The sequence below is a fragment of the Dendrobates tinctorius genome, unplaced genomic scaffold (genome assembly GCF_039654945.1).
Source record: "Dendrobates tinctorius isolate UK_male_01 unplaced genomic scaffold, ASM3965494v1 ptg000062l, whole genome shotgun sequence".
NCBI lineage: Eukaryota > Metazoa > Chordata > Amphibia > Anura > Dendrobatidae > Dendrobates > Dendrobates tinctorius.
Genome location: NW_027361730.1, coordinates 41,407,999 through 41,430,482, shown reverse-complemented (window position 1 = coordinate 41,430,482; position 22,484 = coordinate 41,407,999). Strand labels below are relative to the sequence as shown.

The following is a 22,484-nucleotide window of genomic DNA, read 5'->3' as shown; positions in this document are numbered from 1 at the left end:
TGCTCATTTTTCCTTTTTTGCACTTTCAGATAAGAGAGGTGAGACTGTGAAGAAAACTGCCATTTTGCCCTCACTGGCCAGAGTCAGTGCTCCTTTGGATGAGAGAAATGGGCCAGCCAGCAGACATCCGAATGATGGCAAAGCTGTCTATAGTGTCTGGGAGATTTAGTCAAACTTTTGCTCGGCTGACAACTATGGCCTCATTCACACAGCGGTTTTTTCTAGGCAGCACACTGACCCTAGAAGGATCTAGTGTCCTTAACAAGGGCGAAGAGATAGTAGAAGTGGTTATTAGCCATTTTTACCCTACATACAGGAGCCTCAATACTGAATAGAAGCAGGAAGTAGCGCAAATAAACTTTGACATCCAGGTACCTTTATAGATGATGTTTGCTCTTATTGGAGTCTTTCTCATCCTTTTTGTTTCCATCTGTTCTAGATGCCATGATAACTTTGGACATGCTCTGCTCATCTCTGCAGACAATTCCCTCTTCTCCGCTCTTCTGCAGGACATGTCGATGGGGTGTCCTTGAATAGCAAGGACACCGTGTAGTTTATCAACAATGACACAAATGTCAACAGCAAAATCCACACCAACTATAGTTAGTAAATGCCTGCTACAGGCTTCAATTAACACCACAACATAGAGACAACTACTTCTGCAAATCAGTTAGGCACACGATTCGAGACGGTAAACACTGTGAGCAAAATGCGGAATCGGAAGAAACCAGCTTCAGCATCGATCTACCTGGGATGAAACTAGTGAACATGACCTCTAAAAAGCTGCTCCTGGCCCGTACGGGGATCGAACCCGCGACCTTGGCGTTATTAGCACCACGCTCTAACCAACTGAGCTAACCGGCCATGGGTGTGGCATTACGTCCCTGCCGGGAAAAAAATGGAAAGCTGTACGAGCGCGATCCTTTTTTTTTTTTTTTAGGGGGGGGGGGGGGGGGATGGATTTAGCACACATGTAGGGACTTTTGGTGGTAGACGCATATGTAACGCGTGACAGTCGAACAATAAAAGATCAAAAGCTCCTGCTTATGAAGATATTGCCGGATCAATCAGGTTCACGTAGCAGTGGCAAGAACATAAGAAACCTCCCCGTCGGGGAATCGAACCCCGGTCTCCCGCGTGACAGGCGGGGATACTCACCACTATACTAACGAGGATTGGCTGCGTCGAAACCTCTGACATCACACTCCGAGAAAGTGCACACGAGGCATGTGAGTGCTCAGAGGATCCACTGTGGGCCCTGCTCATTTTTCCTTTTTTGCACTTTCAGATAAGAGAGGTGAGACTGTGAAGAAAACTGCCATTTTGCCCTCACTGGCCAGAGTCAGTGCTCCTTTGGATGAGAGAAATGGGCCAGCCAGCAGACATCCGAATGATGGCAAAGCTGTCTATAGTGTCTGGGAGATTTAGTCAAACTTTTGCTCGGCTGACAACTATGGCCTCATTCACACAGCGGTTTTTTCTAGGCAGCACACTGACCCTAGAAGGATCTAGTGTCCTTAACAAGGGCGAAGAGATAGTAGAAGTGGTTATTAGCCATTTTTACCCTACATACAGGAGCCTCAATACTGAATAGAAGCAGGAAGTAGCGCAAATAAACTTTGACATCCAGGTACCTTTATAGATGATGTTTGCTCTTATTGGAGTCTTTCTCATCCTTTTTGTTTCCATCTGTTCTAGATGCCATGATAACTTTGGACATGCTCTGCTCATCTCTGCAGACAATTCCCTCTTCTCCGCTCTTCTGCAGGACATGTCGATGGGGTGTCCTTGAATAGCAAGGACACCGTGTAGTTTATCAACAATGACACAAATGTCAACAGCAAAATCCACACCAACTATAGTTAGTAAATGCCTGCTACAGGCTTCAATTAACACCACAACATAGAGACAACTACTTCTGCAAATCAGTTAGGCACACGATTCGAGACGGTAAACACTGTGAGCAAAATGCGGAATCGGAAGAAACCAGCTTCAGCATCGATCTACCTGGGATGAAACTAGTGAACATGACCTCTAAAAAGCTGCTCCTGGCCCGTACGGGGATCGAACCCCGCGACCTTGGCGTTATTAGCACCACGCTCTAACCAACTGAGCTAACCGGCCATGGGTGTGGCATTACGTCCCTGCCGGGAAAAAAATGGAAAGCTGTACGAGCGCGATCCTTTTTTTTTTTTTTTAGGGGGGGGGGGGGGGGGATGGATTTAGCACACATGTAGGGACTTTTGGTGGTAGACGCATATGTAACGCGTGACAGTCGAACAATAAAAGATCAAAAGCTCCTGCTTATGAAGATATTGCCGGATCAATCAGGTTCACGTAGCAGTGGCAAGAACATAAGAAACCTCCCCGTCGGGGAATCGAACCCCGGTCTCCCGCGTGACAGGCGGGGATACTCACCACTATACTAACGAGGATTGGCTGCGTCGAAACCTCTGACATCACACTCCGAGAAAGTGCACACGAGGCATGTGAGTGCTCAGAGGATCCACTGTGGGCCCTGCTCATTTTTCCTTTTTTGCACTTTCAGATAAGAGAGGTGAGACTGTGAAGAAAACTGCCCATTTTGCCCTCACTGGCCAGAGTCAGTGCTCCTTTGGATGAGAGAAAATGGGCCAGCCAGCAGACATCCGAATGATGGCAAAGCTGTCTATAGTGTCTGGGAGATTTAGTCAAACTTTTGCTCGGCTGACAACTATGGCCTCATTCACACAGCGGTTTTTTCTAGGCAGCACACTGACCCTAGAAGGATCTAGTGTCCTTAACAAGGGCGAAGAGATAGTAGAAGTGGTTATTAGCCATTTTTACCCTACATACAGGAGCCTCAATACTGAATAGAAGCAGGAAGTAGCGCAAATAAACTTTGACATCCAGGTACCTTTATAGATGATGTTTGCTCTTATTGGAGTCTTTCTCATCCTTTTTGTTTCCATCTGTTCTAGATGCCATGATAACTTTGGACATGCTCTGCTCATCTCTGCAGACAATTCCCTCTTCTCCGCTCTTCTGCAGGACATGTCGATGGGGTGTCCTTGAATAGCAAGGACACCGTGTAGTTTATCAACAATGACACAAATGTCAACAGCAAAATCCACACCAACTATAGTTAGTAAATGCCTGCTACAGGCTTCAATTAACACCACAACATAGAGACAACTACTTCTGCAAATCAGTTAGGCACACGATTCGAGACGGTAAACACTGTGAGCAAAATGCGGAATCGGAAGAAACCAGCTTCAGCATCGATCTACCTGGGATGAAACTAGTGAACATGACCTCTAAAAAGCTGCTCCTGGCCCGTACGGGGATCGAACCCGCGACCTTGGCGTTATTAGCACCACGCTCTAACCAACTGAGCTAACCGGCCATGGGTGTGGCATTACGTCCCTGCCGGGAAAAAAATGGAAAGCTGTACGAGCGCGATCCTTTTTTTTTTTTTTTAGGGGGGGGGGGGGGGATGGATTTAGCACACATGTAGGGACTTTTGGTGGTAGACGCATATGTAACGCGTGACAGTCGAACAATAAAAGATCAAAAGCTCCTGCTTATGAAGATATTGCCGGATCAATCAGGTTCACGTAGCAGTGGCAAGAACATAAGAAACCTCCCCGTCGGGGAATCGAACCCCGGTCTCCCGCGTGACAGGCGGGGATACTCACCACTATACTAACGAGGATTGGCTGCGTCGAAACCTCTGACATCACACTCCGAGAAAGTGCACACGAGGCATGTGAGTGCTCAGAGGATCCACTGTGGGCCCTGCTCATTTTTCCTTTTTTGCACTTTCAGATAAGAGAGGTGAGACTGTGAAGAAAACTGCCATTTTGCCCTCACTGGCCAGAGTCAGTGCTCCTTTGGATGAGAGAAATGGGCCAGCCAGCAGACATCCGAATGATGGCAAAGCTGTCTATAGTGTCTGGGAGATTTAGTCAAACTTTTGCTCGGCTGACAACTATGGCCTCATTCACACAGCGGTTTTTTCTAGGCAGCACACTGACCCTAGAAGGATCTAGTGTCCTTAACAAGGGCGAAGAGATAGTAGAAGTGGTTATTAGCCATTTTTACCCTACATACAGGAGCCTCAATACTGAATAGAAGCAGGAAGTAGCGCAAATAAACTTTGACATCCAGGTACCTTTATAGATGATGTTTGCTCTTATTGGAGTCTTTCTCATCCTTTTTGTTTCCATCTGTTCTAGATGCCATGATAACTTTGGACATGCTCTGCTCATCTCTGCAGACAATTCCCTCTTCTCCGCTCTTCTGCAGGACATGTCGATGGGGTGTCCTTGAATAGCAAGGACACCGTGTAGTTTATCAACAATGACACAAATGTCAACAGCAAAATCCACACCAACTATAGTTAGTAAATGCCTGCTACAGGCTTCAATTAACACCACAACATAGAGACAACTACTTCTGCAAATCAGTTAGGCACACGATTCGAGACGGTAAACACTGTGAGCAAAATGCGGAATCGGAAGAAACCAGCTTCAGCATCGATCTACCTGGGATGAAACTAGTGAACATGACCTCTAAAAAGCTGCTCCTGGCCCGTACGGGGATCGAACCCGCGACCTTGGCGTTATTAGCACCACGCTCTAACCAACTGAGCTAACCGGCCATGGGTGTGGCATTACGTCCCTGCCGGGAAAAAAATGGAAAGCTGTACGAGCGCGATCCTTTTTTTTTTTTTTTAGGGGGGGGGGGGGGGGATGGATTTAGCACACATGTAGGGACTTTTGGTGGTAGACGCATATGTAACGCGTGACAGTCGAACAATAAAAGATCAAAAGCTCCTGCTTATGAAGATATTGCCGGATCAATCAGGTTCACGTAGCAGTGGCAAGAACATAAGAAACCTCCCCGTCGGGGAATCGAACCCCGGTCTCCCGCGTGACAGGCGGGGATACTCACCACTATACTAACGAGGATTGGCTGCGTCGAAACCTCTGACATCACACTCCGAGAAAGTGCACACGAGGCATGTGAGTGCTCAGAGGATCCACTGTGGGCCCTGCTCATTTTTCCTTTTTTGCACTTTCAGATAAGAGAGGTGAGACTGTGAAGAAAACTGCCATTTTGCCCTCACTGGCCAGAGTCAGTGCTCCTTTGGATGAGAGAAATGGGCCAGCCAGCAGACATCCGAATGATGGCAAAGCTGTCTATAGTGTCTGGGAGATTTAGTCAAACTTTTGCTCGGCTGACAACTATGGCCTCATTCACACAGCGGTTTTTTCTAGGCAGCACACTGACCCTAGAAGGATCTAGTGTCCTTAACAAGGGCGAAGAGATAGTAGAAGTGGTTATTAGCCATTTTTACCCTACATACAGGAGCCTCAATACTGAATAGAAGCAGGAAGTAGCGCAAATAAACTTTGACATCCAGGTACCTTTATAGATGATGTTTGCTCTTATTGGAGTCTTTCTCATCCTTTTTGTTTCCATCTGTTCTAGATGCCATGATAACTTTGGACATGCTCTGCTCATCTCTGCAGACAATTCCCTCTTCTCCGCTCTTCTGCAGGACATGTCGATGGGGTGTCCTTGAATAGCAAGGACACCGTGTAGTTTATCAACAATGACACAAATGTCAACAGCAAAATCCACACCAACTATAGTTAGTAAATGCCTGCTACAGGCTTCAATTAACACCACAACATAGAGACAACTACTTCTGCAAATCAGTTAGGCACACGATTCGAGACGGTAAACACTGTGAGCAAAATGCGGAATCGGAAGAAACCAGCTTCAGCATCGATCTACCTGGGATGAAACTAGTGAACATGACCTCTAAAAAGCTGCTCCTGGCCCGTACGGGGATCGAACCCGCGACCTTGGCGTTATTAGCACCACGCTCTAACCAACTGAGCTAACCGGCCATGGGTGTGGCATTACGTCCCTGCCGGGAAAAAAATGGAAAGCTGTACGAGCGCGATCCTTTTTTTTTTTTTTTTAGGGGGGGGGGGGGGGGGATGGATTTAGCACACATGTAGGGACTTTTGGTGGTAGACGCATATGTAACGCGTGACAGTCGAACAATAAAAGATCAAAAGCTCCTGCTTATGAAGATATTGCCGGATCAATCAGGTTCACGTAGCAGTGGCAAGAACATAAGAAACCTCCCCGTCGGGGAATCGAACCCCGGTCTCCCGCGTGACAGGCGGGGATACTCACCACTATACTAACGAGGATTGGCTGCGTCGAAACCTCTGACATCACACTCCGAGAAAGTGCACACGAGGCATGTGAGTGCTCAGAGGATCCACTGTGGGCCCTGCTCATTTTTCCTTTTTTGCACTTTCAGATAAGAGAGGTGAGACTGTGAAGAAAACTGCCATTTTGCCCTCACTGGCCAGAGTCAGTGCTCCTTTGGATGAGAGAAATGGGCCAGCCAGCAGACATCCGAATGATGGCAAAGCTGTCTATAGTGTCTGGGAGATTTAGTCAAACTTTTGCTCGGCTGACAACTATGGCCTCATTCACACAGCGGTTTTTTCTAGGCAGCACACTGACCCTAGAAGGATCTAGTGTCCTTAACAAGGGCGAAGAGATAGTAGAAGTGGTTATTAGCCATTTTTACCCTACATACAGGAGCCTCAATACTGAATAGAAGCAGGAAGTAGCGCAAATAAACTTTGACATCCAGGTACCTTTATAGATGATGTTTGCTCTTATTGGAGTCTTTCTCATCCTTTTTGTTTCCATCTGTTCTAGATGCCATGATAACTTTGGACATGCTCTGCTCATCTCTGCAGACAATTCCCTCTTCTCCGCTCTTCTGCAGGACATGTCGATGGGGTGTCCTTGAATAGCAAGGACACCGTGTAGTTTATCAACAATGACACAAATGTCAACAGCAAAATCCACACCAACTATAGTTAGTAAATGCCTGCTACAGGCTTCAATTAACACCACAACATAGAGACAACTACTTCTGCAAATCAGTTAGGCACACGATTCGAGACGGTAAACACTGTGAGCAAAATGCGGAATCGGAAGAAACCAGCTTCAGCATCGATCTACCTGGGATGAAACTAGTGAACATGACCTCTAAAAAGCTGCTCCTGGCCCGTACGGGGATCGAACCCGCGACCTTGGCGTTATTAGCACCACGCTCTAACCAACTGAGCTAACCGGCCATGGGTGTGGCATTACGTCCCTGCCGGGAAAAAAATGGAAAGCTGTACGAGCGCGATCCTTTTTTTTTTTTTTTAGGGGGGGGGGGGGGGGATGGATTTAGCACACATGTAGGGACTTTTGGTGGTAGACGCATATGTAACGCGTGACAGTCGAACAATAAAAGATCAAAAGCTCCTGCTTATGAAGATATTGCCGGATCAATCAGGTTCACGTAGCAGTGGCAAGAACATAAGAAACCTCCCCGTCGGGGAATCGAACCCCGGTCTCCCGCGTGACAGGCGGGGATACTCACCACTATACTAACGAGGATTGGCTGCGTCGAAACCTCTGACATCACACTCCGAGAAAGTGCACACGAGGCATGTGAGTGCTCAGAGGATCCACTGTGGGCCCTGCTCATTTTTCCTTTTTTGCACTTTCAGATAAGAGAGGTGAGACTGTGAAGAAAACTGCCATTTTGCCCTCACTGGCCAGAGTCAGTGCTCCTTTGGATGAGAGAAATGGGCCAGCCAGCAGACATCCGAATGATGGCAAAGCTGTCTATAGTGTCTGGGAGATTTAGTCAAACTTTTGCTCGGCTGACAACTATGGCCTCATTCACACAGCGGTTTTTTCTAGGCAGCACACTGACCCTAGAAGGATCTAGTGTCCTTAACAAGGGCGAAGAGATAGTAGAAGTGGTTATTAGCCATTTTTACCCTACATACAGGAGCCTCAATACTGAATAGAAGCAGGAAGTAGCGCAAATAAACTTTGACATCCAGGTACCTTTATAGATGATGTTTGCTCTTATTGGAGTCTTTCTCATCCTTTTTGTTTCCATCTGTTCTAGATGCCATGATAACTTTGGACATGCTCTGCTCATCTCTGCAGACAATTCCCTCTTCTCCGCTCTTCTGCAGGACATGTCGATGGGGTGTCCTTGAATAGCAAGGACACCGTGTAGTTTATCAACAATGACACAAATGTCAACAGCAAAATCCACACCAACTATAGTTAGTAAATGCCTGCTACAGGCTTCAATTAACACCACAACATAGAGACAACTACTTCTGCAAATCAGTTAGGCACACGATTCGAGACGGTAAACACTGTGAGCAAAATGCGGAATCGGAAGAAACCAGCTTCAGCATCGATCTACCTGGGATGAAACTAGTGAACATGACCTCTAAAAAGCTGCTCCTGGCCCGTACGGGGATCGAACCCGCGACCTTGGCGTTATTAGCACCACGCTCTAACCAACTGAGCTAACCGGCCATGGGTGTGGCATTACGTCCCTGCCGGGAAAAAAATGGAAAGCTGTACGAGCGCGATCCTTTTTTTTTTTTTTTAGGGGGGGGGGGGGGGGGATGGATTTAGCACACATGTAGGGACTTTTGGTGGTAGACGCATATGTAACGCGTGACAGTCGAACAATAAAAGATCAAAAGCTCCTGCTTATGAAGATATTGCCGGATCAATCAGGTTCACGTAGCAGTGGCAAGAACATAAGAAACCTCCCCGTCGGGGAATCGAACCCCGGTCTCCCGCGTGACAGGCGGGGATACTCACCACTATACTAACGAGGATTGGCTGCGTCGAAACCTCTGACATCACACTCCGAGAAAGTGCACACGAGGCATGTGAGTGCTCAGAGGATCCACTGTGGGCCCTGCTCATTTTTCCTTTTTTGCACTTTCAGATAAGAGAGGTGAGACTGTGAAGAAAACTGCCATTTTGCCCTCACTGGCCAGAGTCAGTGCTCCTTTGGATGAGAGAAATGGGCCAGCCAGCAGACATCCGAATGATGGCAAAGCTGTCTATAGTGTCTGGGAGATTTAGTCAAACTTTTGCTCGGCTGACAACTATGGCCTCATTCACACAGCGGTTTTTTCTAGGCAGCACACTGACCCTAGAAGGATCTAGTGTCCTTAACAAGGGCGAAGAGATAGTAGAAGTGGTTATTAGCCATTTTTACCCTACATACAGGAGCCTCAATACTGAATAGAAGCAGGAAGTAGCGCAAATAAACTTTGACATCCAGGTACCTTTATAGATGATGTTTGCTCTTATTGGAGTCTTTCTCATCCTTTTTGTTTCCATCTGTTCTAGATGCCATGATAACTTTGGACATGCTCTGCTCATCTCTGCAGACAATTCCCTCTTCTCCGCTCTTCTGCAGGACATGTCGATGGGGTGTCCTTGAATAGCAAGGACACCGTGTAGTTTATCAACAATGACACAAATGTCAACAGCAAAATCCACACCAACTATAGTTAGTAAATGCCTGCTACAGGCTTCAATTAACACCACAACATAGAGACAACTACTTCTGCAAATCAGTTAGGCACACGATTCGAGACGGTAAACACTGTGAGCAAAATGCGGAATCGGAAGAAACCAGCTTCAGCATCGATCTACCTGGGATGAAACTAGTGAACATGACCTCTAAAAAGCTGCTCCTGGCCCGTACGGGGATCGAACCCGCGACCTTGGCGTTATTAGCACCACGCTCTAACCAACTGAGCTAACCGGCCATGGGTGTGGCATTACGTCCCTGCCGGGAAAAAAATGGAAAGCTGTACGAGCGCGATCCTTTTTTTTTTTTTTTAGGGGGGGGGGGGGGGGATGGATTTAGCACACATGTAGGGACTTTTGGTGGTAGACGCATATGTAACGCGTGACAGTCGAACAATAAAAGATCAAAAGCTCCTGCTTATGAAGATATTGCCGGATCAATCAGGTTCACGTAGCAGTGGCAAGAACATAAGAAACCTCCCCGTCGGGGAATCGAACCCCGGTCTCCCGCGTGACAGGCGGGGATACTCACCACTATACTAACGAGGATTGGCTGCGTCGAAACCTCTGACATCACACTCCGAGAAAGTGCACACGAGGCATGTGAGTGCTCAGAGGATCCACTGTGGGCCCTGCTCATTTTTCCTTTTTTGCACTTTCAGATAAGAGAGGTGAGACTGTGAAGAAAACTGCCATTTTGCCCTCACTGGCCAGAGTCAGTGCTCCTTTGGATGAGAGAAATGGGCCAGCCAGCAGACATCCGAATGATGGCAAAGCTGTCTATAGTGTCTGGGAGATTTAGTCAAACTTTTGCTCGGCTGACAACTATGGCCTCATTCACACAGCGGTTTTTTCTAGGCAGCACACTGACCCTAGAAGGATCTAGTGTCCTTAACAAGGGCGAAGAGATAGTAGAAGTGGTTATTAGCCATTTTTACCCTACATACAGGAGCCTCAATACTGAATAGAAGCAGGAAGTAGCGCAAATAAACTTTGACATCCAGGTACCTTTATAGATGATGTTTGCTCTTATTGGAGTCTTTCTCATCCTTTTTGTTTCCATCTGTTCTAGATGCCATGATAACTTTGGACATGCTCTGCTCATCTCTGCAGACAATTCCCTCTTCTCCGCTCTTCTGCAGGACATGTCGATGGGGTGTCCTTGAATAGCAAGGACACCGTGTAGTTTATCAACAATGACACAAATGTCAACAGCAAAATCCACACCAACTATAGTTAGTAAATGCCTGCTACAGGCTTCAATTAACACCACAACATAGAGACAACTACTTCTGCAAATCAGTTAGGCACACGATTCGAGACGGTAAACACTGTGAGCAAAATGCGGAATCGGAAGAAACCAGCTTCAGCATCGATCTACCTGGGATGAAACTAGTGAACATGACCTCTAAAAAGCTGCTCCTGGCCCGTACGGGGATCGAACCCGCGACCTTGGCGTTATTAGCACCACGCTCTAACCAACTGAGCTAACCGGCCATGGGTGTGGCATTACGTCCCTGCCGGGAAAAAAATGGAAAGCTGTACGAGCGCGATCCTTTTTTTTTTTTTTTAGGGGGGGGGGGGGGATGGATTTAGCACACATGTAGGGACTTTTGGTGGTAGACGCATATGTAACGCGTGACAGTCGAACAATAAAAGATCAAAAGCTCCTGCTTATGAAGATATTGCCGGATCAATCAGGTTCACGTAGCAGTGGCAAGAACATAAGAAACCTCCCCGTCGGGGAATCGAACCCCGGTCTCCCGCGTGACAGGCGGGGATACTCACCACTATACTAACGAGGATTGGCTGCGTCGAAACCTCTGACATCACACTCCGAGAAAGTGCACACGAGGCATGTGAGTGCTCAGAGGATCCACTGTGGGCCCTGCTCATTTTTCCTTTTTTGCACTTTCAGATAAGAGAGGTGAGACTGTGAAGAAAACTGCCATTTTGCCCTCACTGGCCAGAGTCAGTGCTCCTTTGGATGAGAGAAATGGGCCAGCCAGCAGACATCCGAATGATGGCAAAGCTGTCTATAGTGTCTGGGAGATTTAGTCAAACTTTTGCTCGGCTGACAACTATGGCCTCATTCACACAGCGGTTTTTTCTAGGCAGCACACTGACCCTAGAAGGATCTAGTGTCCTTAACAAGGGCGAAGAGATAGTAGAAGTGGTTATTAGCCATTTTTACCCTACATACAGGAGCCTCAATACTGAATAGAAGCAGGAAGTAGCGCAAATAAACTTTGACATCCAGGTACCTTTATAGATGATGTTTGCTCTTATTGGAGTCTTTCTCATCCTTTTTGTTTCCATCTGTTCTAGATGCCATGATAACTTTGGACATGCTCTGCTCATCTCTGCAGACAATTCCCTCTTCTCCGCTCTTCTGCAGGACATGTCGATGGGGTGTCCTTGAATAGCAAGGACACCGTGTAGTTTATCAACAATGACACAAATGTCAACAGCAAAATCCACACCAACTATAGTTAGTAAATGCCTGCTACAGGCTTCAATTAACACCACAACATAGAGACAACTACTTCTGCAAATCAGTTAGGCACACGATTCGAGACGGTAAACACTGTGAGCAAAATGCGGAATCGGAAGAAACCAGCTTCAGCATCGATCTACCTGGGATGAAACTAGTGAACATGACCTCTAAAAAGCTGCTCCTGGCCCGTACGGGGATCGAACCCGCGACCTTGGCGTTATTAGCACCACGCTCTAACCAACTGAGCTAACCGGCCATGGGTGTGGCATTACGTCCCTGCCGGGAAAAAAATGGAAAGCTGTACGAGCGCGATCCTTTTTTTTTTTTTTTAGGGGGGGGGGGGGGGATGGATTTAGCACACATGTAGGGACTTTTGGTGGTAGACGCATATGTAACGCGTGACAGTCGAACAATAAAAGATCAAAAGCTCCTGCTTATGAAGATATTGCCGGATCAATCAGGTTCACGTAGCAGTGGCAAGAACATAAGAAACCTCCCCGTCGGGGAATCGAACCCCGGTCTCCCGCGTGACAGGCGGGGATACTCACCACTATACTAACGAGGATTGGCTGCGTCGAAACCTCTGACATCACACTCCGAGAAAGTGCACACGAGGCATGTGAGTGCTCAGAGGATCCACTGTGGGCCCTGCTCATTTTTCCTTTTTTGCACTTTCAGATAAGAGAGGTGAGACTGTGAAGAAAACTGCCATTTTGCCCTCACTGGCCAGAGTCAGTGCTCCTTTGGATGAGAGAAATGGGCCAGCCAGCAGACATCCGAATGATGGCAAAGCTGTCTATAGTGTCTGGGAGATTTAGTCAAACTTTTGCTCGGCTGACAACTATGGCCTCATTCACACAGCGGTTTTTTCTAGGCAGCACACTGACCCTAGAAGGATCTAGTGTCCTTAACAAGGGCGAAGAGATAGTAGAAGTGGTTATTAGCCATTTTTACCCTACATACAGGAGCCTCAATACTGAATAGAAGCAGGAAGTAGCGCAAATAAACTTTGACATCCAGGTACCTTTATAGATGATGTTTGCTCTTATTGGAGTCTTTCTCATCCTTTTTGTTTCCATCTGTTCTAGATGCCATGATAACTTTGGACATGCTCTGCTCATCTCTGCAGACAATTCCCTCTTCTCCGCTCTTCTGCAGGACATGTCGATGGGGTGTCCTTGAATAGCAAGGACACCGTGTAGTTTATCAACAATGACACAAATGTCAACAGCAAAATCCACACCAACTATAGTTAGTAAATGCCTGCTACAGGCTTCAATTAACACCACAACATAGAGACAACTACTTCTGCAAATCAGTTAGGCACACGATTCGAGACGGTAAACACTGTGAGCAAAATGCGGAATCGGAAGAAACCAGCTTCAGCATCGATCTACCTGGGATGAAACTAGTGAACATGACCTCTAAAAAGCTGCTCCTGGCCCGTACGGGGATCGAACCCGCGACCTTGGCGTTATTAGCACCACGCTCTAACCAACTGAGCTAACCGGCCATGGGTGTGGCATTACGTCCCTGCCGGGAAAAAAATGGAAAGCTGTACGAGCGCGATCCTTTTTTTTTTTTTTTAGGGGGGGGGGGGATGGATTTAGCACACATGTAGGGACTTTTGGTGGTAGACGCATATGTAACGCGTGACAGTCGAACAATAAAAGATCAAAAGCTCCTGCTTATGAAGATATTGCCGGATCAATCAGGTTCACGTAGCAGTGGCAAGAACATAAGAAACCTCCCCGTCGGGGAATCGAACCCCGGTCTCCCGCGTGACAGGCGGGGATACTCACCACTATACTAACGAGGATTGGCTGCGTCGAAACCTCTGACATCACACTCCGAGAAAGTGCACACGAGGCATGTGAGTGCTCAGAGGATCCACTGTGGGCCCTGCTCATTTTTCCTTTTTTGCACTTTCAGATAAGAGAGGTGAGACTGTGAAGAAAACTGCCATTTTGCCCTCACTGGCCAGAGTCAGTGCTCCTTTGGATGAGAGAAATGGGCCAGCCAGCAGACATCCGAATGATGGCAAAGCTGTCTATAGTGTCTGGGAGATTTAGTCAAACTTTTGCTCGGCTGACAACTATGGCCTCATTCACACAGCGGTTTTTTCTAGGCAGCACACTGACCCTAGAAGGATCTAGTGTCCTTAACAAGGGCGAAGAGATAGTAGAAGTGGTTATTAGCCATTTTTACCCTACATACAGGAGCCTCAATACTGAATAGAAGCAGGAAGTAGCGCAAATAAACTTTGACATCCAGGTACCTTTATAGATGATGTTTGCTCTTATTGGAGTCTTTCTCATCCTTTTTGTTTCCATCTGTTCTAGATGCCATGATAACTTTGGACATGCTCTGCTCATCTCTGCAGACAATTCCCTCTTCTCCGCTCTTCTGCAGGACATGTCGATGGGGTGTCCTTGAATAGCAAGGACACCGTGTAGTTTATCAACAATGACACAAATGTCAACAGCAAAATCCACACCAACTATAGTTAGTAAATGCCTGCTACAGGCTTCAATTAACACCACAACATAGAGACAACTACTTCTGCAAATCAGTTAGGCACACGATTCGAGACGGTAAACACTGTGAGCAAAATGCGGAATCGGAAGAAACCAGCTTCAGCATCGATCTACCTGGGATGAAACTAGTGAACATGACCTCTAAAAAGCTGCTCCTGGCCCGTACGGGGATCGAACCCGCGACCTTGGCGTTATTAGCACCACGCTCTAACCAACTGAGCTAACCGGCCATGGGTGTGGCATTACGTCCCTGCCGGGAAAAAAATGGAAAGCTGTACGAGCGCGATCCTTTTTTTTTTTTTTTAGGGGGGGGGGGGGGGGATGGATTTAGCACACATGTAGGGACTTTTGGTGGTAGACGCATATGTAACGCGTGACAGTCGAACAATAAAAGATCAAAAGCTCCTGCTTATGAAGATATTGCCGGATCAATCAGGTTCACGTAGCAGTGGCAAGAACATAAGAAACCTCCCCGTCGGGGAATCGAACCCCGGTCTCCCGCGTGACAGGCGGGGATACTCACCACTATACTAACGAGGATTGGCTGCGTCGAAACCTCTGACATCACACTCCGAGAAAGTGCACACGAGGCATGTGAGTGCTCAGAGGATCCACTGTGGGCCCTGCTCATTTTTCCTTTTTTGCACTTTCAGATAAGAGAGGTGAGACTGTGAAGAAAACTGCCATTTTGCCCTCACTGGCCAGAGTCAGTGCTCCTTTGGATGAGAGAAATGGGCCAGCCAGCAGACATCCGAATGATGGCAAAGCTGTCTATAGTGTCTGGGAGATTTAGTCAAACTTTTGCTCGGCTGACAACTATGGCCTCATTCACACAGCGGTTTTTTCTAGGCAGCACACTGACCCTAGAAGGATCTAGTGTCCTTAACAAGGGCGAAGAGATAGTAGAAGTGGTTATTAGCCATTTTTACCCTACATACAGGAGCCTCAATACTGAATAGAAGCAGGAAGTAGCGCAAATAAACTTTGACATCCAGGTACCTTTATAGATGATGTTTGCTCTTATTGGAGTCTTTCTCATCCTTTTTGTTTCCATCTGTTCTAGATGCCATGATAACTTTGGACATGCTCTGCTCATCTCTGCAGACAATTCCCTCTTCTCCGCTCTTCTGCAGGACATGTCGATGGGGTGTCCTTGAATAGCAAGGACACCGTGTAGTTTATCAACAATGACACAAATGTCAACAGCAAAATCCACACCAACTATAGTTAGTAAATGCCTGCTACAGGCTTCAATTAACACCACAACATAGAGACAACTACTTCTGCAAATCAGTTAGGCACACGATTCGAGACGGTAAACACTGTGAGCAAAATGCGGAATCGGAAGAAACCAGCTTCAGCATCGATCTACCTGGGATGAAACTAGTGAACATGACCTCTAAAAAGCTGCTCCTGGCCCGTACGGGGATCGAACCCGCGACCTTGGCGTTATTAGCACCACGCTCTAACCAACTGAGCTAACCGGCCATGGGTGTGGCATTACGTCCCTGCCGGGAAAAAAATGGAAAGCTGTACGAGCGCGATCCTTTTTTTTTTTTTTTAGGGGGGGGGGGGGGGGGATGGATTTAGCACACATGTAGGGACTTTTGGTGGTAGACGCATATGTAACGCGTGACAGTCGAACAATAAAAGATCAAAAGCTCCTGCTTATGAAGATATTGCCGGATCAATCAGGTTCACGTAGCAGTGGCAAGGACATAAGAAACCTCCCCGTCGGGGAATCGAACCCCGGTCTCCCGCGTGACAGGCGGGGATACTCACCACTATACTAACGAGGATTGGCTGCGTCGAAACCTCTGACATCACACTCCGAGAAAGTGCACACGAGGCATGTGAGTGCTCAGAGGATCCACTGTGGGCCCTGCTCATTTTTCCTTTTTTGCACTTTCAGATAAGAGAGGTGAGACTGTGAAGAAAACTGCCATTTTGCCCTCACTGGCCAGAGTCAGTGCTCCTTTGGATGAGAGAAATGGGCCAGCCAGCAGACATCCGAATGATGGCAAAGCTGTCTATAGTGTCTGGGAGATTTAGTCAAACTTTTGCTCGGCTGACAACTATGGCCTCATTCACACAGCGGTTTTTTCTAGGCAGCACACTGACCCTAGAAGGATCTAGTGTCCTTAACAAGGGCGAAGAGATAGTAGAAGTGGTTATTAGCCATTTTTACCCTACATACAGGAGCCTCAATACTGAATAGAAGCAGGAAGTAGCGCAAATAAACTTTGACATCCAGGTACCTTTATAGATGATGTTTGCTCTTATTGGAGTCTTTCTCATCCTTTTTGTTTCCATCTGTTCTAGATGCCATGATAACTTTGGACATGCTCTGCTCATCTCTGCAGACAATTCCCTCTTCTCCGCTCTTCTGCAGGACATGTCGATGGGGTGTCCTTGAATAGCAAGGACACCGTGTAGTTTATCAACAATGACACAAATGTCAACAGCAAAATCCACACCAACTATAGTTAGTAAATGCCTGCTACAGGCTTCAATTAACACCACAACATAGAGACAACTACTTCTGCAAATCAGTTAGGCACACGATTCGAGACGGTAAACACTGTGAGCAAAATGCGGAATCGGAAGAAACCAGCTTCAGCATCGATCTACCTGGGATGAAACTAGTGAACATGACCTCTAAAAAGCTGCTCCTGGCCCGTACGGGGATCGAACCCGCGACCTTGGCGTTATTAGCACCACGCTCTAACCAACTGAGCTAACCGGCCATGGGTGTGGCATTACGTCCCTGCCGGGAAAAAAATGGAAAGCTGTACGAGCGCGATCCTTTTTTTTTTTTTTTAGGGGGGGGGGGGGGGGGATGGATTTAGCACACATGTAGGGACTTTTGGTGGTAGACGCATATGTAACGCGTGACAGTCGAACAATAAAAGATCAAAAGCTCCTGCTTATGAAGATATTGCCGGATCAATCAGGTTCACGTAGCAGTGGCAAGAACATAAGAAACCTCCCCGTCGGGGAATCGAACCCCGGTCTCCCGCGTGACAGGCGGGGATACTCACCACTATACTAACGAGGATTGGCTGCGTCGAAACCTCTGACATCACACTCCGAGAAAGTGCACACGAGGCATGTGAGTGCTCAGAGGATCCACTGTGGGCCCTGCTCATTTTTCCTTTTTTGCACTTTCAGATAAGAGAGGTGAGACTGTGAAGAAAACTGCCATTTTGCCCTCACTGGCCAGAGTCAGTGCTCCTTTGGATGAGAGAAATGGGCCAGCCAGCAGACATCCGAATGATGGCAAAGCTGTCTATAGTGTCTGGGAGATTTAGTCAAACTTTTGCTCGGCTGACAACTATGGCCTCATTCACACAGCGGTTTTTTCTAGGCAGCACACTGACCCTAGAAGGATCTAGTGTCCTTAACAAGGGCGAAGAGATAGTAGAAGTGGTTATTAGCCATTTTTACCCTACATACAGGAGCCTCAATACTGAATAGAAGCAGGAAGTAGCGCAAATAAACTTTGACATCCAGGTACCTTTATAGATGATGTTTGCTCTTATTGGAGTCTTTCTCATCCTTTTTGTTTCCATCTGTTCTAGATGCCATGATAACTTTGGACATGCTCTGCTCATCTCTGCAGACAATTCCCTCTTCTCCGCTCTTCTGCAGGACATGTCGATGGGGTGTCCTTGAATAGCAAGGACACCGTGTAGTTTATCAACAATGACACAAATGTCAACAGCAAAATCCACACCAACTATAGTTAGTAAATGCCTGCTACAGGCTTCAATTAACACCACAACATAGAGACAACTACTTCTGCAAATCAGTTAGGCACACGATTCGAGACGGTAAACACTGTGAGCAAAATGCGGAATCGGAAGAAACCAGCTTCAGCATCGATCTACCTGGGATGAAACTAGTGAACATGACCTCTAAAAAGCTGCTCCTGGCCCGTACGGGGATCGAACCCACGACCTTGGCGTTATTAGCACCACGCTCTAACCAACTGAGCTAACCGGCCATGGGTGTGGCATTACGTCCCTGCCGGGAAAAAAATGGAAAGCTGTACGAGCGCGATCCTTTTTTTTTTTTTTTAGGGGGGGGGGGGGGGGATGGATTTAGCACACATGTAGGGACTTTTGGTGGTAGACGCATATGTAACGCGTGACAGTCGAACAATAAAAGATCAAAAGCTCCTGCTTATGAAGATATTGCCGGATCAATCAGGTTCACGTAGCAGTGGCAAGAACATAAGAAACCTCCCCGTCGGGGAATCGAACCCCGGTCTCCCGCGTGACAGGCGGGGATACTCACCACTATACTAACGAGGATTGGCTGCGTCGAAACCTCTGACATCACACTCCGAGAAAGTGCACACGAGGCATGTGAGTGCTCAGAGGATCCACTGTGGGCCCTGCTCATTTTTCCTTTTTTGCACTTTCAGATAAGAGAGGTGAGACTGTGAAGAAAACTGCCATTTTGCCCTCACTGGCCAGAGTCAGTGCTCCTTTGGATGAGAGAAATGGGCCAGCCAGCAGACATCCGAATGATGGCAAAGCTGTCTATAGTGTCTGGGAGATTTAGTCAAACTTTTGCTCGGCTGACAACTATGGCCTCATTCACACAGCGGTTTTTTCTAGGCAGCACACTGACCCTAGAAGGATCTAGTGTCCTTAACAAGGGCGAAGAGATAGTAGAAGTGGTTATTAGCCATTTTTACCCTACATACAGGAGCCTCAATACTGAATAGAAGCAGGAAGTAGCGCAAATAAACTTTGACATCCAGGTACCTTTATAGATGATGTTTGCTCTTATTGGAGTCTTTCTCATCCTTTTTGTTTCCATCTGTTCTAGATGCCATGATAACTTTGGACATGCTCTGCTCATCTCTGCAGACAATTCCCTCTTCTCCGCTCTTCTGCAGGACATGTCGATGGGGTGTCCTTGAATAGCAAGGACACCGTGTAGTTTATCAACAATGACACAAATGTCAACAGCAAAATCCACACCAACTATAGTTAGTAAATGCCTGCTACAGGCTTCAATTAACACCACAACATAGAGACAACTACTTCTGCAAATCAGTTAGGCACACGATTCGAGACGGTAAACACTGTGAGCAAAATGCGGAATCGGAAGAAACCAGCTTCAGCATCGATCTACCTGGGATGAAACTAGTGAACATGACCTCTAAAAAGCTGCTCCTGGCCCGTACGGGGATCGAACCCGCGACCTTGGCGTTATTAGCACCACGCTCTAACCAACTGAGCTAACCGGCCATGGGTGTGGCATTACGTCCCTGCCGGGAAAAAAATGGAAAGCTGTACGAGCGCGATCCTTTTTTTTTTTTTTTAGGGGGGGGGGGGGGGGGATGGATTTAGCACACATGTAGGGACTTTTGGTGGTAGACGCATATGTAACGCGTGACAGTCGAACAATAAAAGATCAAAAGCTCCTGCTTATGAAGATATTGCCGGATCAATCAGGTTCACGTAGCAGTGGCAAGAACATAAGAAACCTCCCCGTCGGGGAATCGAACCCCGGTCTCCCGCGTGACAGGCGGGGATACTCACCACTATACTAACGAGGATTGGCTGCGTCGAAACCTCTGACATCACACTCCGAGAAAGTGCACACGAGGCATGTGAGTGCTCAGAGGATCCACTGTGGGCCCTGCTCATTTTTCCTTTTTTGCACTTTCAGATAAGAGAGGTGAGACTGTGAAGAAAACTGCCATTTTGCCCTCACTGGCCAGAGTCAGTGCTCCTTTGGATGAGAGAAATGGGCCAGCCAGCAGACATCCGAATGATGGCAAAGCTGTCTATAGTGTCTGGGAGATTTAGTCAAACTTTTGCTCGGCTGACAACTATGGCCTCATTCACACAGCGGTTTTTTCTAGGCAGCACACTGACCCTAGAAGGATCTAGTGTCCTTAACAAGGGCGAAGAGATAGTAGAAGTGGTTATTAGCCATTTTTACCCTACATACAGGAGCCTCAATACTGAATAGAAGCAGGAAGTAGCGCAAATAAACTTTGACATCCAGGTACCTTTATAGATGATGTTTGCTCTTATTGGAGTCTTTCTCATCCTTTTTGTTTCCATCTGTTCTAGATGCCATGATAACTTTGGACATGCTCTGCTCATCTCTGCAGACAATTCCCTCTTCTCCGCTCTTCTGCAGGACATGTCGATGGGGTGTCCTTGAATAGCAAGGACACCGTGTAGTTTATCAACAATGACACAAATGTCAACAGCAAAATCCACACCAACTATAGTTAGTAAATGCCTGCTACAGGCTTCAATTAACACCACAACATAGAGACAACTACTTCTGCAAATCAGTTAGGCACACGATTCGAGACGGTAAACACTGTGAGCAAAATGCGGAATCGGAAGAAACCAGCTTCAGCATCGATCTACCTGGGATGAAACTAGTGAACATGACCTCTAAAAAGCTGCTCCTGGCCCGTACGGGGATCGAACCCGCGACCTTGGCGTTATTAGCACCACGCTCTAACCAACTGAGCTAACCGGCCATGGGTGTGGCATTACGTCCCTGCCGGGAAAAAAATGGAAAGCTGTACGAGCGCGATCCTTTTTTTTTTTTTTTAGGGGGGGGGGGGGGGGATGGATTTAGCACACATGTAGGGACTTTTGGTGGTAGACGCATATGTAACGCGTGACAGTCGAACAATAAAAGATCAAAAGCTCCTGCTTATGAAGATATTGCCGGATCAATCAGGTTCACGTAGCAGTGGCAAGAACATAAGAAACCTCCCCGTCGGGGAATCGAACCCCGGTCTCCCGCGTGACAGGCGGGGATACTCACCACTATACTAACGAGGATTGGCTGCGTCGAAACCTCTGACATCACACTCCGAGAAAGTGCACACGAGGCATGTGAGTGCTCAGAGGATCCACTGTGGGCCCTGCTCATTTTTCCTTTTTTGCACTTTCAGATAAGAGAGGTGAGACTGTGAAGAAAACTGCCATTTTGCCCTCACTGGCCAGAGTCAGTGCTCCTTTGGATGAGAGAAATGGGCCAGCCAGCAGACATCCGAATGATGGCAAAGCTGTCTATAGTGTCTGGGAGATTTAGTCAAACTTTTGCTCGGCTGACAACTATGGCCTCATTCACACAGCGGTTTTTTCTAGGCAGCACACTGACCCTAGAAGGATCTAGTGTCCTTAACAAGGGCGAAGAGATAGTAGAAGTGGTTATTAGCCATTTTTACCCTACATACAGGAGCCTCAATACTGAATAGAAGCAGGAAGTAGCGCAAATAAACTTTGACATCCAGGTACCTTTATAGATGATGTTTGCTCTTATTGGAGTCTTTCTCATCCTTTTTGTTTCCATCTGTTCTAGATGCCATGATAACTTTGGACATGCTCTGCTCATCTCTGCAGACAATTCCCTCTTCTCCGCTCTTCTGCAGGACATGTCGATGGGGTGTCCTTGAATAGCAAGGACACCGTGTAGTTTATCAACAATGACACAAATGTCAACAGCAAAATCCACACCAACTATAGTTAGTAAATGCCTGCTACAGGCTTCAATTAACACCACAACATAGAGACAACTACTTCTGCAAATCAGTTAGGCACACGATTCGAGACGGTAAACACTGTGAGCAAAATGCGGAATCGGAAGAAACCAGCTTCAGCATCGATCTACCTGGGATGAAACTAGTGAACATGACCTCTAAAAAGCTGCTCCTGGCCCGTACGGGGATCGAACCCGCGACCTTGGCGTTATTAGCACCACGCTCTAACCAACTGAGCTAACCGGCCATGGGTGTGGCATTACGTCCCTGCCGGGAAAAAAATGGAAAGCTGTACGAGCGCGATCCTTTTTTTTTTTTTTTAGGGGGGGGGGGGATGGATTTAGCACACATGTAGGGACTTTTGGTGGTAGACGCATATGTAACGCGTGACAGTCGAACAATAAAAGATCAAAAGCTCCTGCTTATGAAGATATTGCCGGATCAATCAGGTTCACGTAGCAGTGGCAAGAACATAAGA

The 22,484-nt window shown here is 47.1% G+C and overlaps 35 non-coding genes across 35 annotated transcripts; all 35 read right to left on the bottom strand.

Annotated features, from left to right (window-relative positions):
- Window positions 1–790: 790 nt before the first annotated feature.
- TRNAI-AAU (transfer RNA isoleucine (anticodon AAU)) lies at window positions 791–864 on the bottom strand. Its single transcript has one exon. It is a non-coding gene; the product is annotated as a tRNA-Ile (tRNA).
- A 239-nt stretch (window positions 865–1,103) lies between these two features.
- Window positions 1,104–1,175, bottom strand: TRNAD-GUC (transfer RNA aspartic acid (anticodon GUC)). The gene has a single exon. It is a non-coding gene; the product is annotated as a tRNA-Asp (tRNA).
- Window positions 1,176–2,049: 874 nt separating this feature from the next.
- On the bottom strand, window positions 2,050–2,124 carry TRNAI-AAU (transfer RNA isoleucine (anticodon AAU)). The gene has a single exon. It is a non-coding gene; the product is annotated as a tRNA-Ile (tRNA).
- A 239-nt stretch (window positions 2,125–2,363) lies between these two features.
- On the bottom strand, window positions 2,364–2,435 carry TRNAD-GUC (transfer RNA aspartic acid (anticodon GUC)). The gene has a single exon. It is a non-coding gene; the product is annotated as a tRNA-Asp (tRNA).
- Window positions 2,436–3,311: 876 nt separating this feature from the next.
- On the bottom strand, window positions 3,312–3,385 carry TRNAI-AAU (transfer RNA isoleucine (anticodon AAU)). Its single transcript has one exon. It is a non-coding gene; the product is annotated as a tRNA-Ile (tRNA).
- Window positions 3,386–3,622: 237 nt separating this feature from the next.
- On the bottom strand, window positions 3,623–3,694 carry TRNAD-GUC (transfer RNA aspartic acid (anticodon GUC)). The gene has a single exon. It is a non-coding gene; the product is annotated as a tRNA-Asp (tRNA).
- Window positions 3,695–4,568: 874 nt separating this feature from the next.
- On the bottom strand, window positions 4,569–4,642 carry TRNAI-AAU (transfer RNA isoleucine (anticodon AAU)). Its single transcript has one exon. It is a non-coding gene; the product is annotated as a tRNA-Ile (tRNA).
- Window positions 4,643–4,880: 238 nt separating this feature from the next.
- Window positions 4,881–4,952, bottom strand: TRNAD-GUC (transfer RNA aspartic acid (anticodon GUC)). Its single transcript has one exon. It is a non-coding gene; the product is annotated as a tRNA-Asp (tRNA).
- An 874-nt stretch (window positions 4,953–5,826) lies between these two features.
- Window positions 5,827–5,900, bottom strand: TRNAI-AAU (transfer RNA isoleucine (anticodon AAU)). The gene has a single exon. It is a non-coding gene; the product is annotated as a tRNA-Ile (tRNA).
- A 240-nt stretch (window positions 5,901–6,140) lies between these two features.
- On the bottom strand, window positions 6,141–6,212 carry TRNAD-GUC (transfer RNA aspartic acid (anticodon GUC)). Its single transcript has one exon. It is a non-coding gene; the product is annotated as a tRNA-Asp (tRNA).
- Window positions 6,213–7,086: 874 nt separating this feature from the next.
- TRNAI-AAU (transfer RNA isoleucine (anticodon AAU)) lies at window positions 7,087–7,160 on the bottom strand. Its single transcript has one exon. It is a non-coding gene; the product is annotated as a tRNA-Ile (tRNA).
- A 238-nt stretch (window positions 7,161–7,398) lies between these two features.
- Window positions 7,399–7,470, bottom strand: TRNAD-GUC (transfer RNA aspartic acid (anticodon GUC)). Its single transcript has one exon. It is a non-coding gene; the product is annotated as a tRNA-Asp (tRNA).
- An 874-nt stretch (window positions 7,471–8,344) lies between these two features.
- Window positions 8,345–8,418, bottom strand: TRNAI-AAU (transfer RNA isoleucine (anticodon AAU)). The gene has a single exon. It is a non-coding gene; the product is annotated as a tRNA-Ile (tRNA).
- A 239-nt stretch (window positions 8,419–8,657) lies between these two features.
- Window positions 8,658–8,729, bottom strand: TRNAD-GUC (transfer RNA aspartic acid (anticodon GUC)). The gene has a single exon. It is a non-coding gene; the product is annotated as a tRNA-Asp (tRNA).
- Window positions 8,730–9,603: 874 nt separating this feature from the next.
- On the bottom strand, window positions 9,604–9,677 carry TRNAI-AAU (transfer RNA isoleucine (anticodon AAU)). Its single transcript has one exon. It is a non-coding gene; the product is annotated as a tRNA-Ile (tRNA).
- Window positions 9,678–9,915: 238 nt separating this feature from the next.
- TRNAD-GUC (transfer RNA aspartic acid (anticodon GUC)) lies at window positions 9,916–9,987 on the bottom strand. The gene has a single exon. It is a non-coding gene; the product is annotated as a tRNA-Asp (tRNA).
- Window positions 9,988–10,861: 874 nt separating this feature from the next.
- On the bottom strand, window positions 10,862–10,935 carry TRNAI-AAU (transfer RNA isoleucine (anticodon AAU)). Its single transcript has one exon. It is a non-coding gene; the product is annotated as a tRNA-Ile (tRNA).
- Window positions 10,936–11,171: 236 nt separating this feature from the next.
- Window positions 11,172–11,243, bottom strand: TRNAD-GUC (transfer RNA aspartic acid (anticodon GUC)). The gene has a single exon. It is a non-coding gene; the product is annotated as a tRNA-Asp (tRNA).
- An 874-nt stretch (window positions 11,244–12,117) lies between these two features.
- TRNAI-AAU (transfer RNA isoleucine (anticodon AAU)) lies at window positions 12,118–12,191 on the bottom strand. The gene has a single exon. It is a non-coding gene; the product is annotated as a tRNA-Ile (tRNA).
- Window positions 12,192–12,428: 237 nt separating this feature from the next.
- TRNAD-GUC (transfer RNA aspartic acid (anticodon GUC)) lies at window positions 12,429–12,500 on the bottom strand. The gene has a single exon. It is a non-coding gene; the product is annotated as a tRNA-Asp (tRNA).
- Window positions 12,501–13,374: 874 nt separating this feature from the next.
- TRNAI-AAU (transfer RNA isoleucine (anticodon AAU)) lies at window positions 13,375–13,448 on the bottom strand. Its single transcript has one exon. It is a non-coding gene; the product is annotated as a tRNA-Ile (tRNA).
- A 234-nt stretch (window positions 13,449–13,682) lies between these two features.
- On the bottom strand, window positions 13,683–13,754 carry TRNAD-GUC (transfer RNA aspartic acid (anticodon GUC)). The gene has a single exon. It is a non-coding gene; the product is annotated as a tRNA-Asp (tRNA).
- Window positions 13,755–14,628: 874 nt separating this feature from the next.
- Window positions 14,629–14,702, bottom strand: TRNAI-AAU (transfer RNA isoleucine (anticodon AAU)). Its single transcript has one exon. It is a non-coding gene; the product is annotated as a tRNA-Ile (tRNA).
- A 238-nt stretch (window positions 14,703–14,940) lies between these two features.
- Window positions 14,941–15,012, bottom strand: TRNAD-GUC (transfer RNA aspartic acid (anticodon GUC)). Its single transcript has one exon. It is a non-coding gene; the product is annotated as a tRNA-Asp (tRNA).
- Window positions 15,013–15,886: 874 nt separating this feature from the next.
- TRNAI-AAU (transfer RNA isoleucine (anticodon AAU)) lies at window positions 15,887–15,960 on the bottom strand. The gene has a single exon. It is a non-coding gene; the product is annotated as a tRNA-Ile (tRNA).
- A 239-nt stretch (window positions 15,961–16,199) lies between these two features.
- Window positions 16,200–16,271, bottom strand: TRNAD-GUC (transfer RNA aspartic acid (anticodon GUC)). The gene has a single exon. It is a non-coding gene; the product is annotated as a tRNA-Asp (tRNA).
- Window positions 16,272–17,145: 874 nt separating this feature from the next.
- TRNAI-AAU (transfer RNA isoleucine (anticodon AAU)) lies at window positions 17,146–17,219 on the bottom strand. Its single transcript has one exon. It is a non-coding gene; the product is annotated as a tRNA-Ile (tRNA).
- Window positions 17,220–17,458: 239 nt separating this feature from the next.
- Window positions 17,459–17,530, bottom strand: TRNAD-GUC (transfer RNA aspartic acid (anticodon GUC)). The gene has a single exon. It is a non-coding gene; the product is annotated as a tRNA-Asp (tRNA).
- An 874-nt stretch (window positions 17,531–18,404) lies between these two features.
- Window positions 18,405–18,478, bottom strand: TRNAI-AAU (transfer RNA isoleucine (anticodon AAU)). Its single transcript has one exon. It is a non-coding gene; the product is annotated as a tRNA-Ile (tRNA).
- A 238-nt stretch (window positions 18,479–18,716) lies between these two features.
- Window positions 18,717–18,788, bottom strand: TRNAD-GUC (transfer RNA aspartic acid (anticodon GUC)). Its single transcript has one exon. It is a non-coding gene; the product is annotated as a tRNA-Asp (tRNA).
- An 874-nt stretch (window positions 18,789–19,662) lies between these two features.
- TRNAI-AAU (transfer RNA isoleucine (anticodon AAU)) lies at window positions 19,663–19,736 on the bottom strand. The gene has a single exon. It is a non-coding gene; the product is annotated as a tRNA-Ile (tRNA).
- A 239-nt stretch (window positions 19,737–19,975) lies between these two features.
- On the bottom strand, window positions 19,976–20,047 carry TRNAD-GUC (transfer RNA aspartic acid (anticodon GUC)). Its single transcript has one exon. It is a non-coding gene; the product is annotated as a tRNA-Asp (tRNA).
- Window positions 20,048–20,921: 874 nt separating this feature from the next.
- TRNAI-AAU (transfer RNA isoleucine (anticodon AAU)) lies at window positions 20,922–20,995 on the bottom strand. The gene has a single exon. It is a non-coding gene; the product is annotated as a tRNA-Ile (tRNA).
- Window positions 20,996–21,233: 238 nt separating this feature from the next.
- On the bottom strand, window positions 21,234–21,305 carry TRNAD-GUC (transfer RNA aspartic acid (anticodon GUC)). Its single transcript has one exon. It is a non-coding gene; the product is annotated as a tRNA-Asp (tRNA).
- Window positions 21,306–22,179: 874 nt separating this feature from the next.
- Window positions 22,180–22,253, bottom strand: TRNAI-AAU (transfer RNA isoleucine (anticodon AAU)). Its single transcript has one exon. It is a non-coding gene; the product is annotated as a tRNA-Ile (tRNA).
- Window positions 22,254–22,484: the final 231 nt, after the last annotated feature.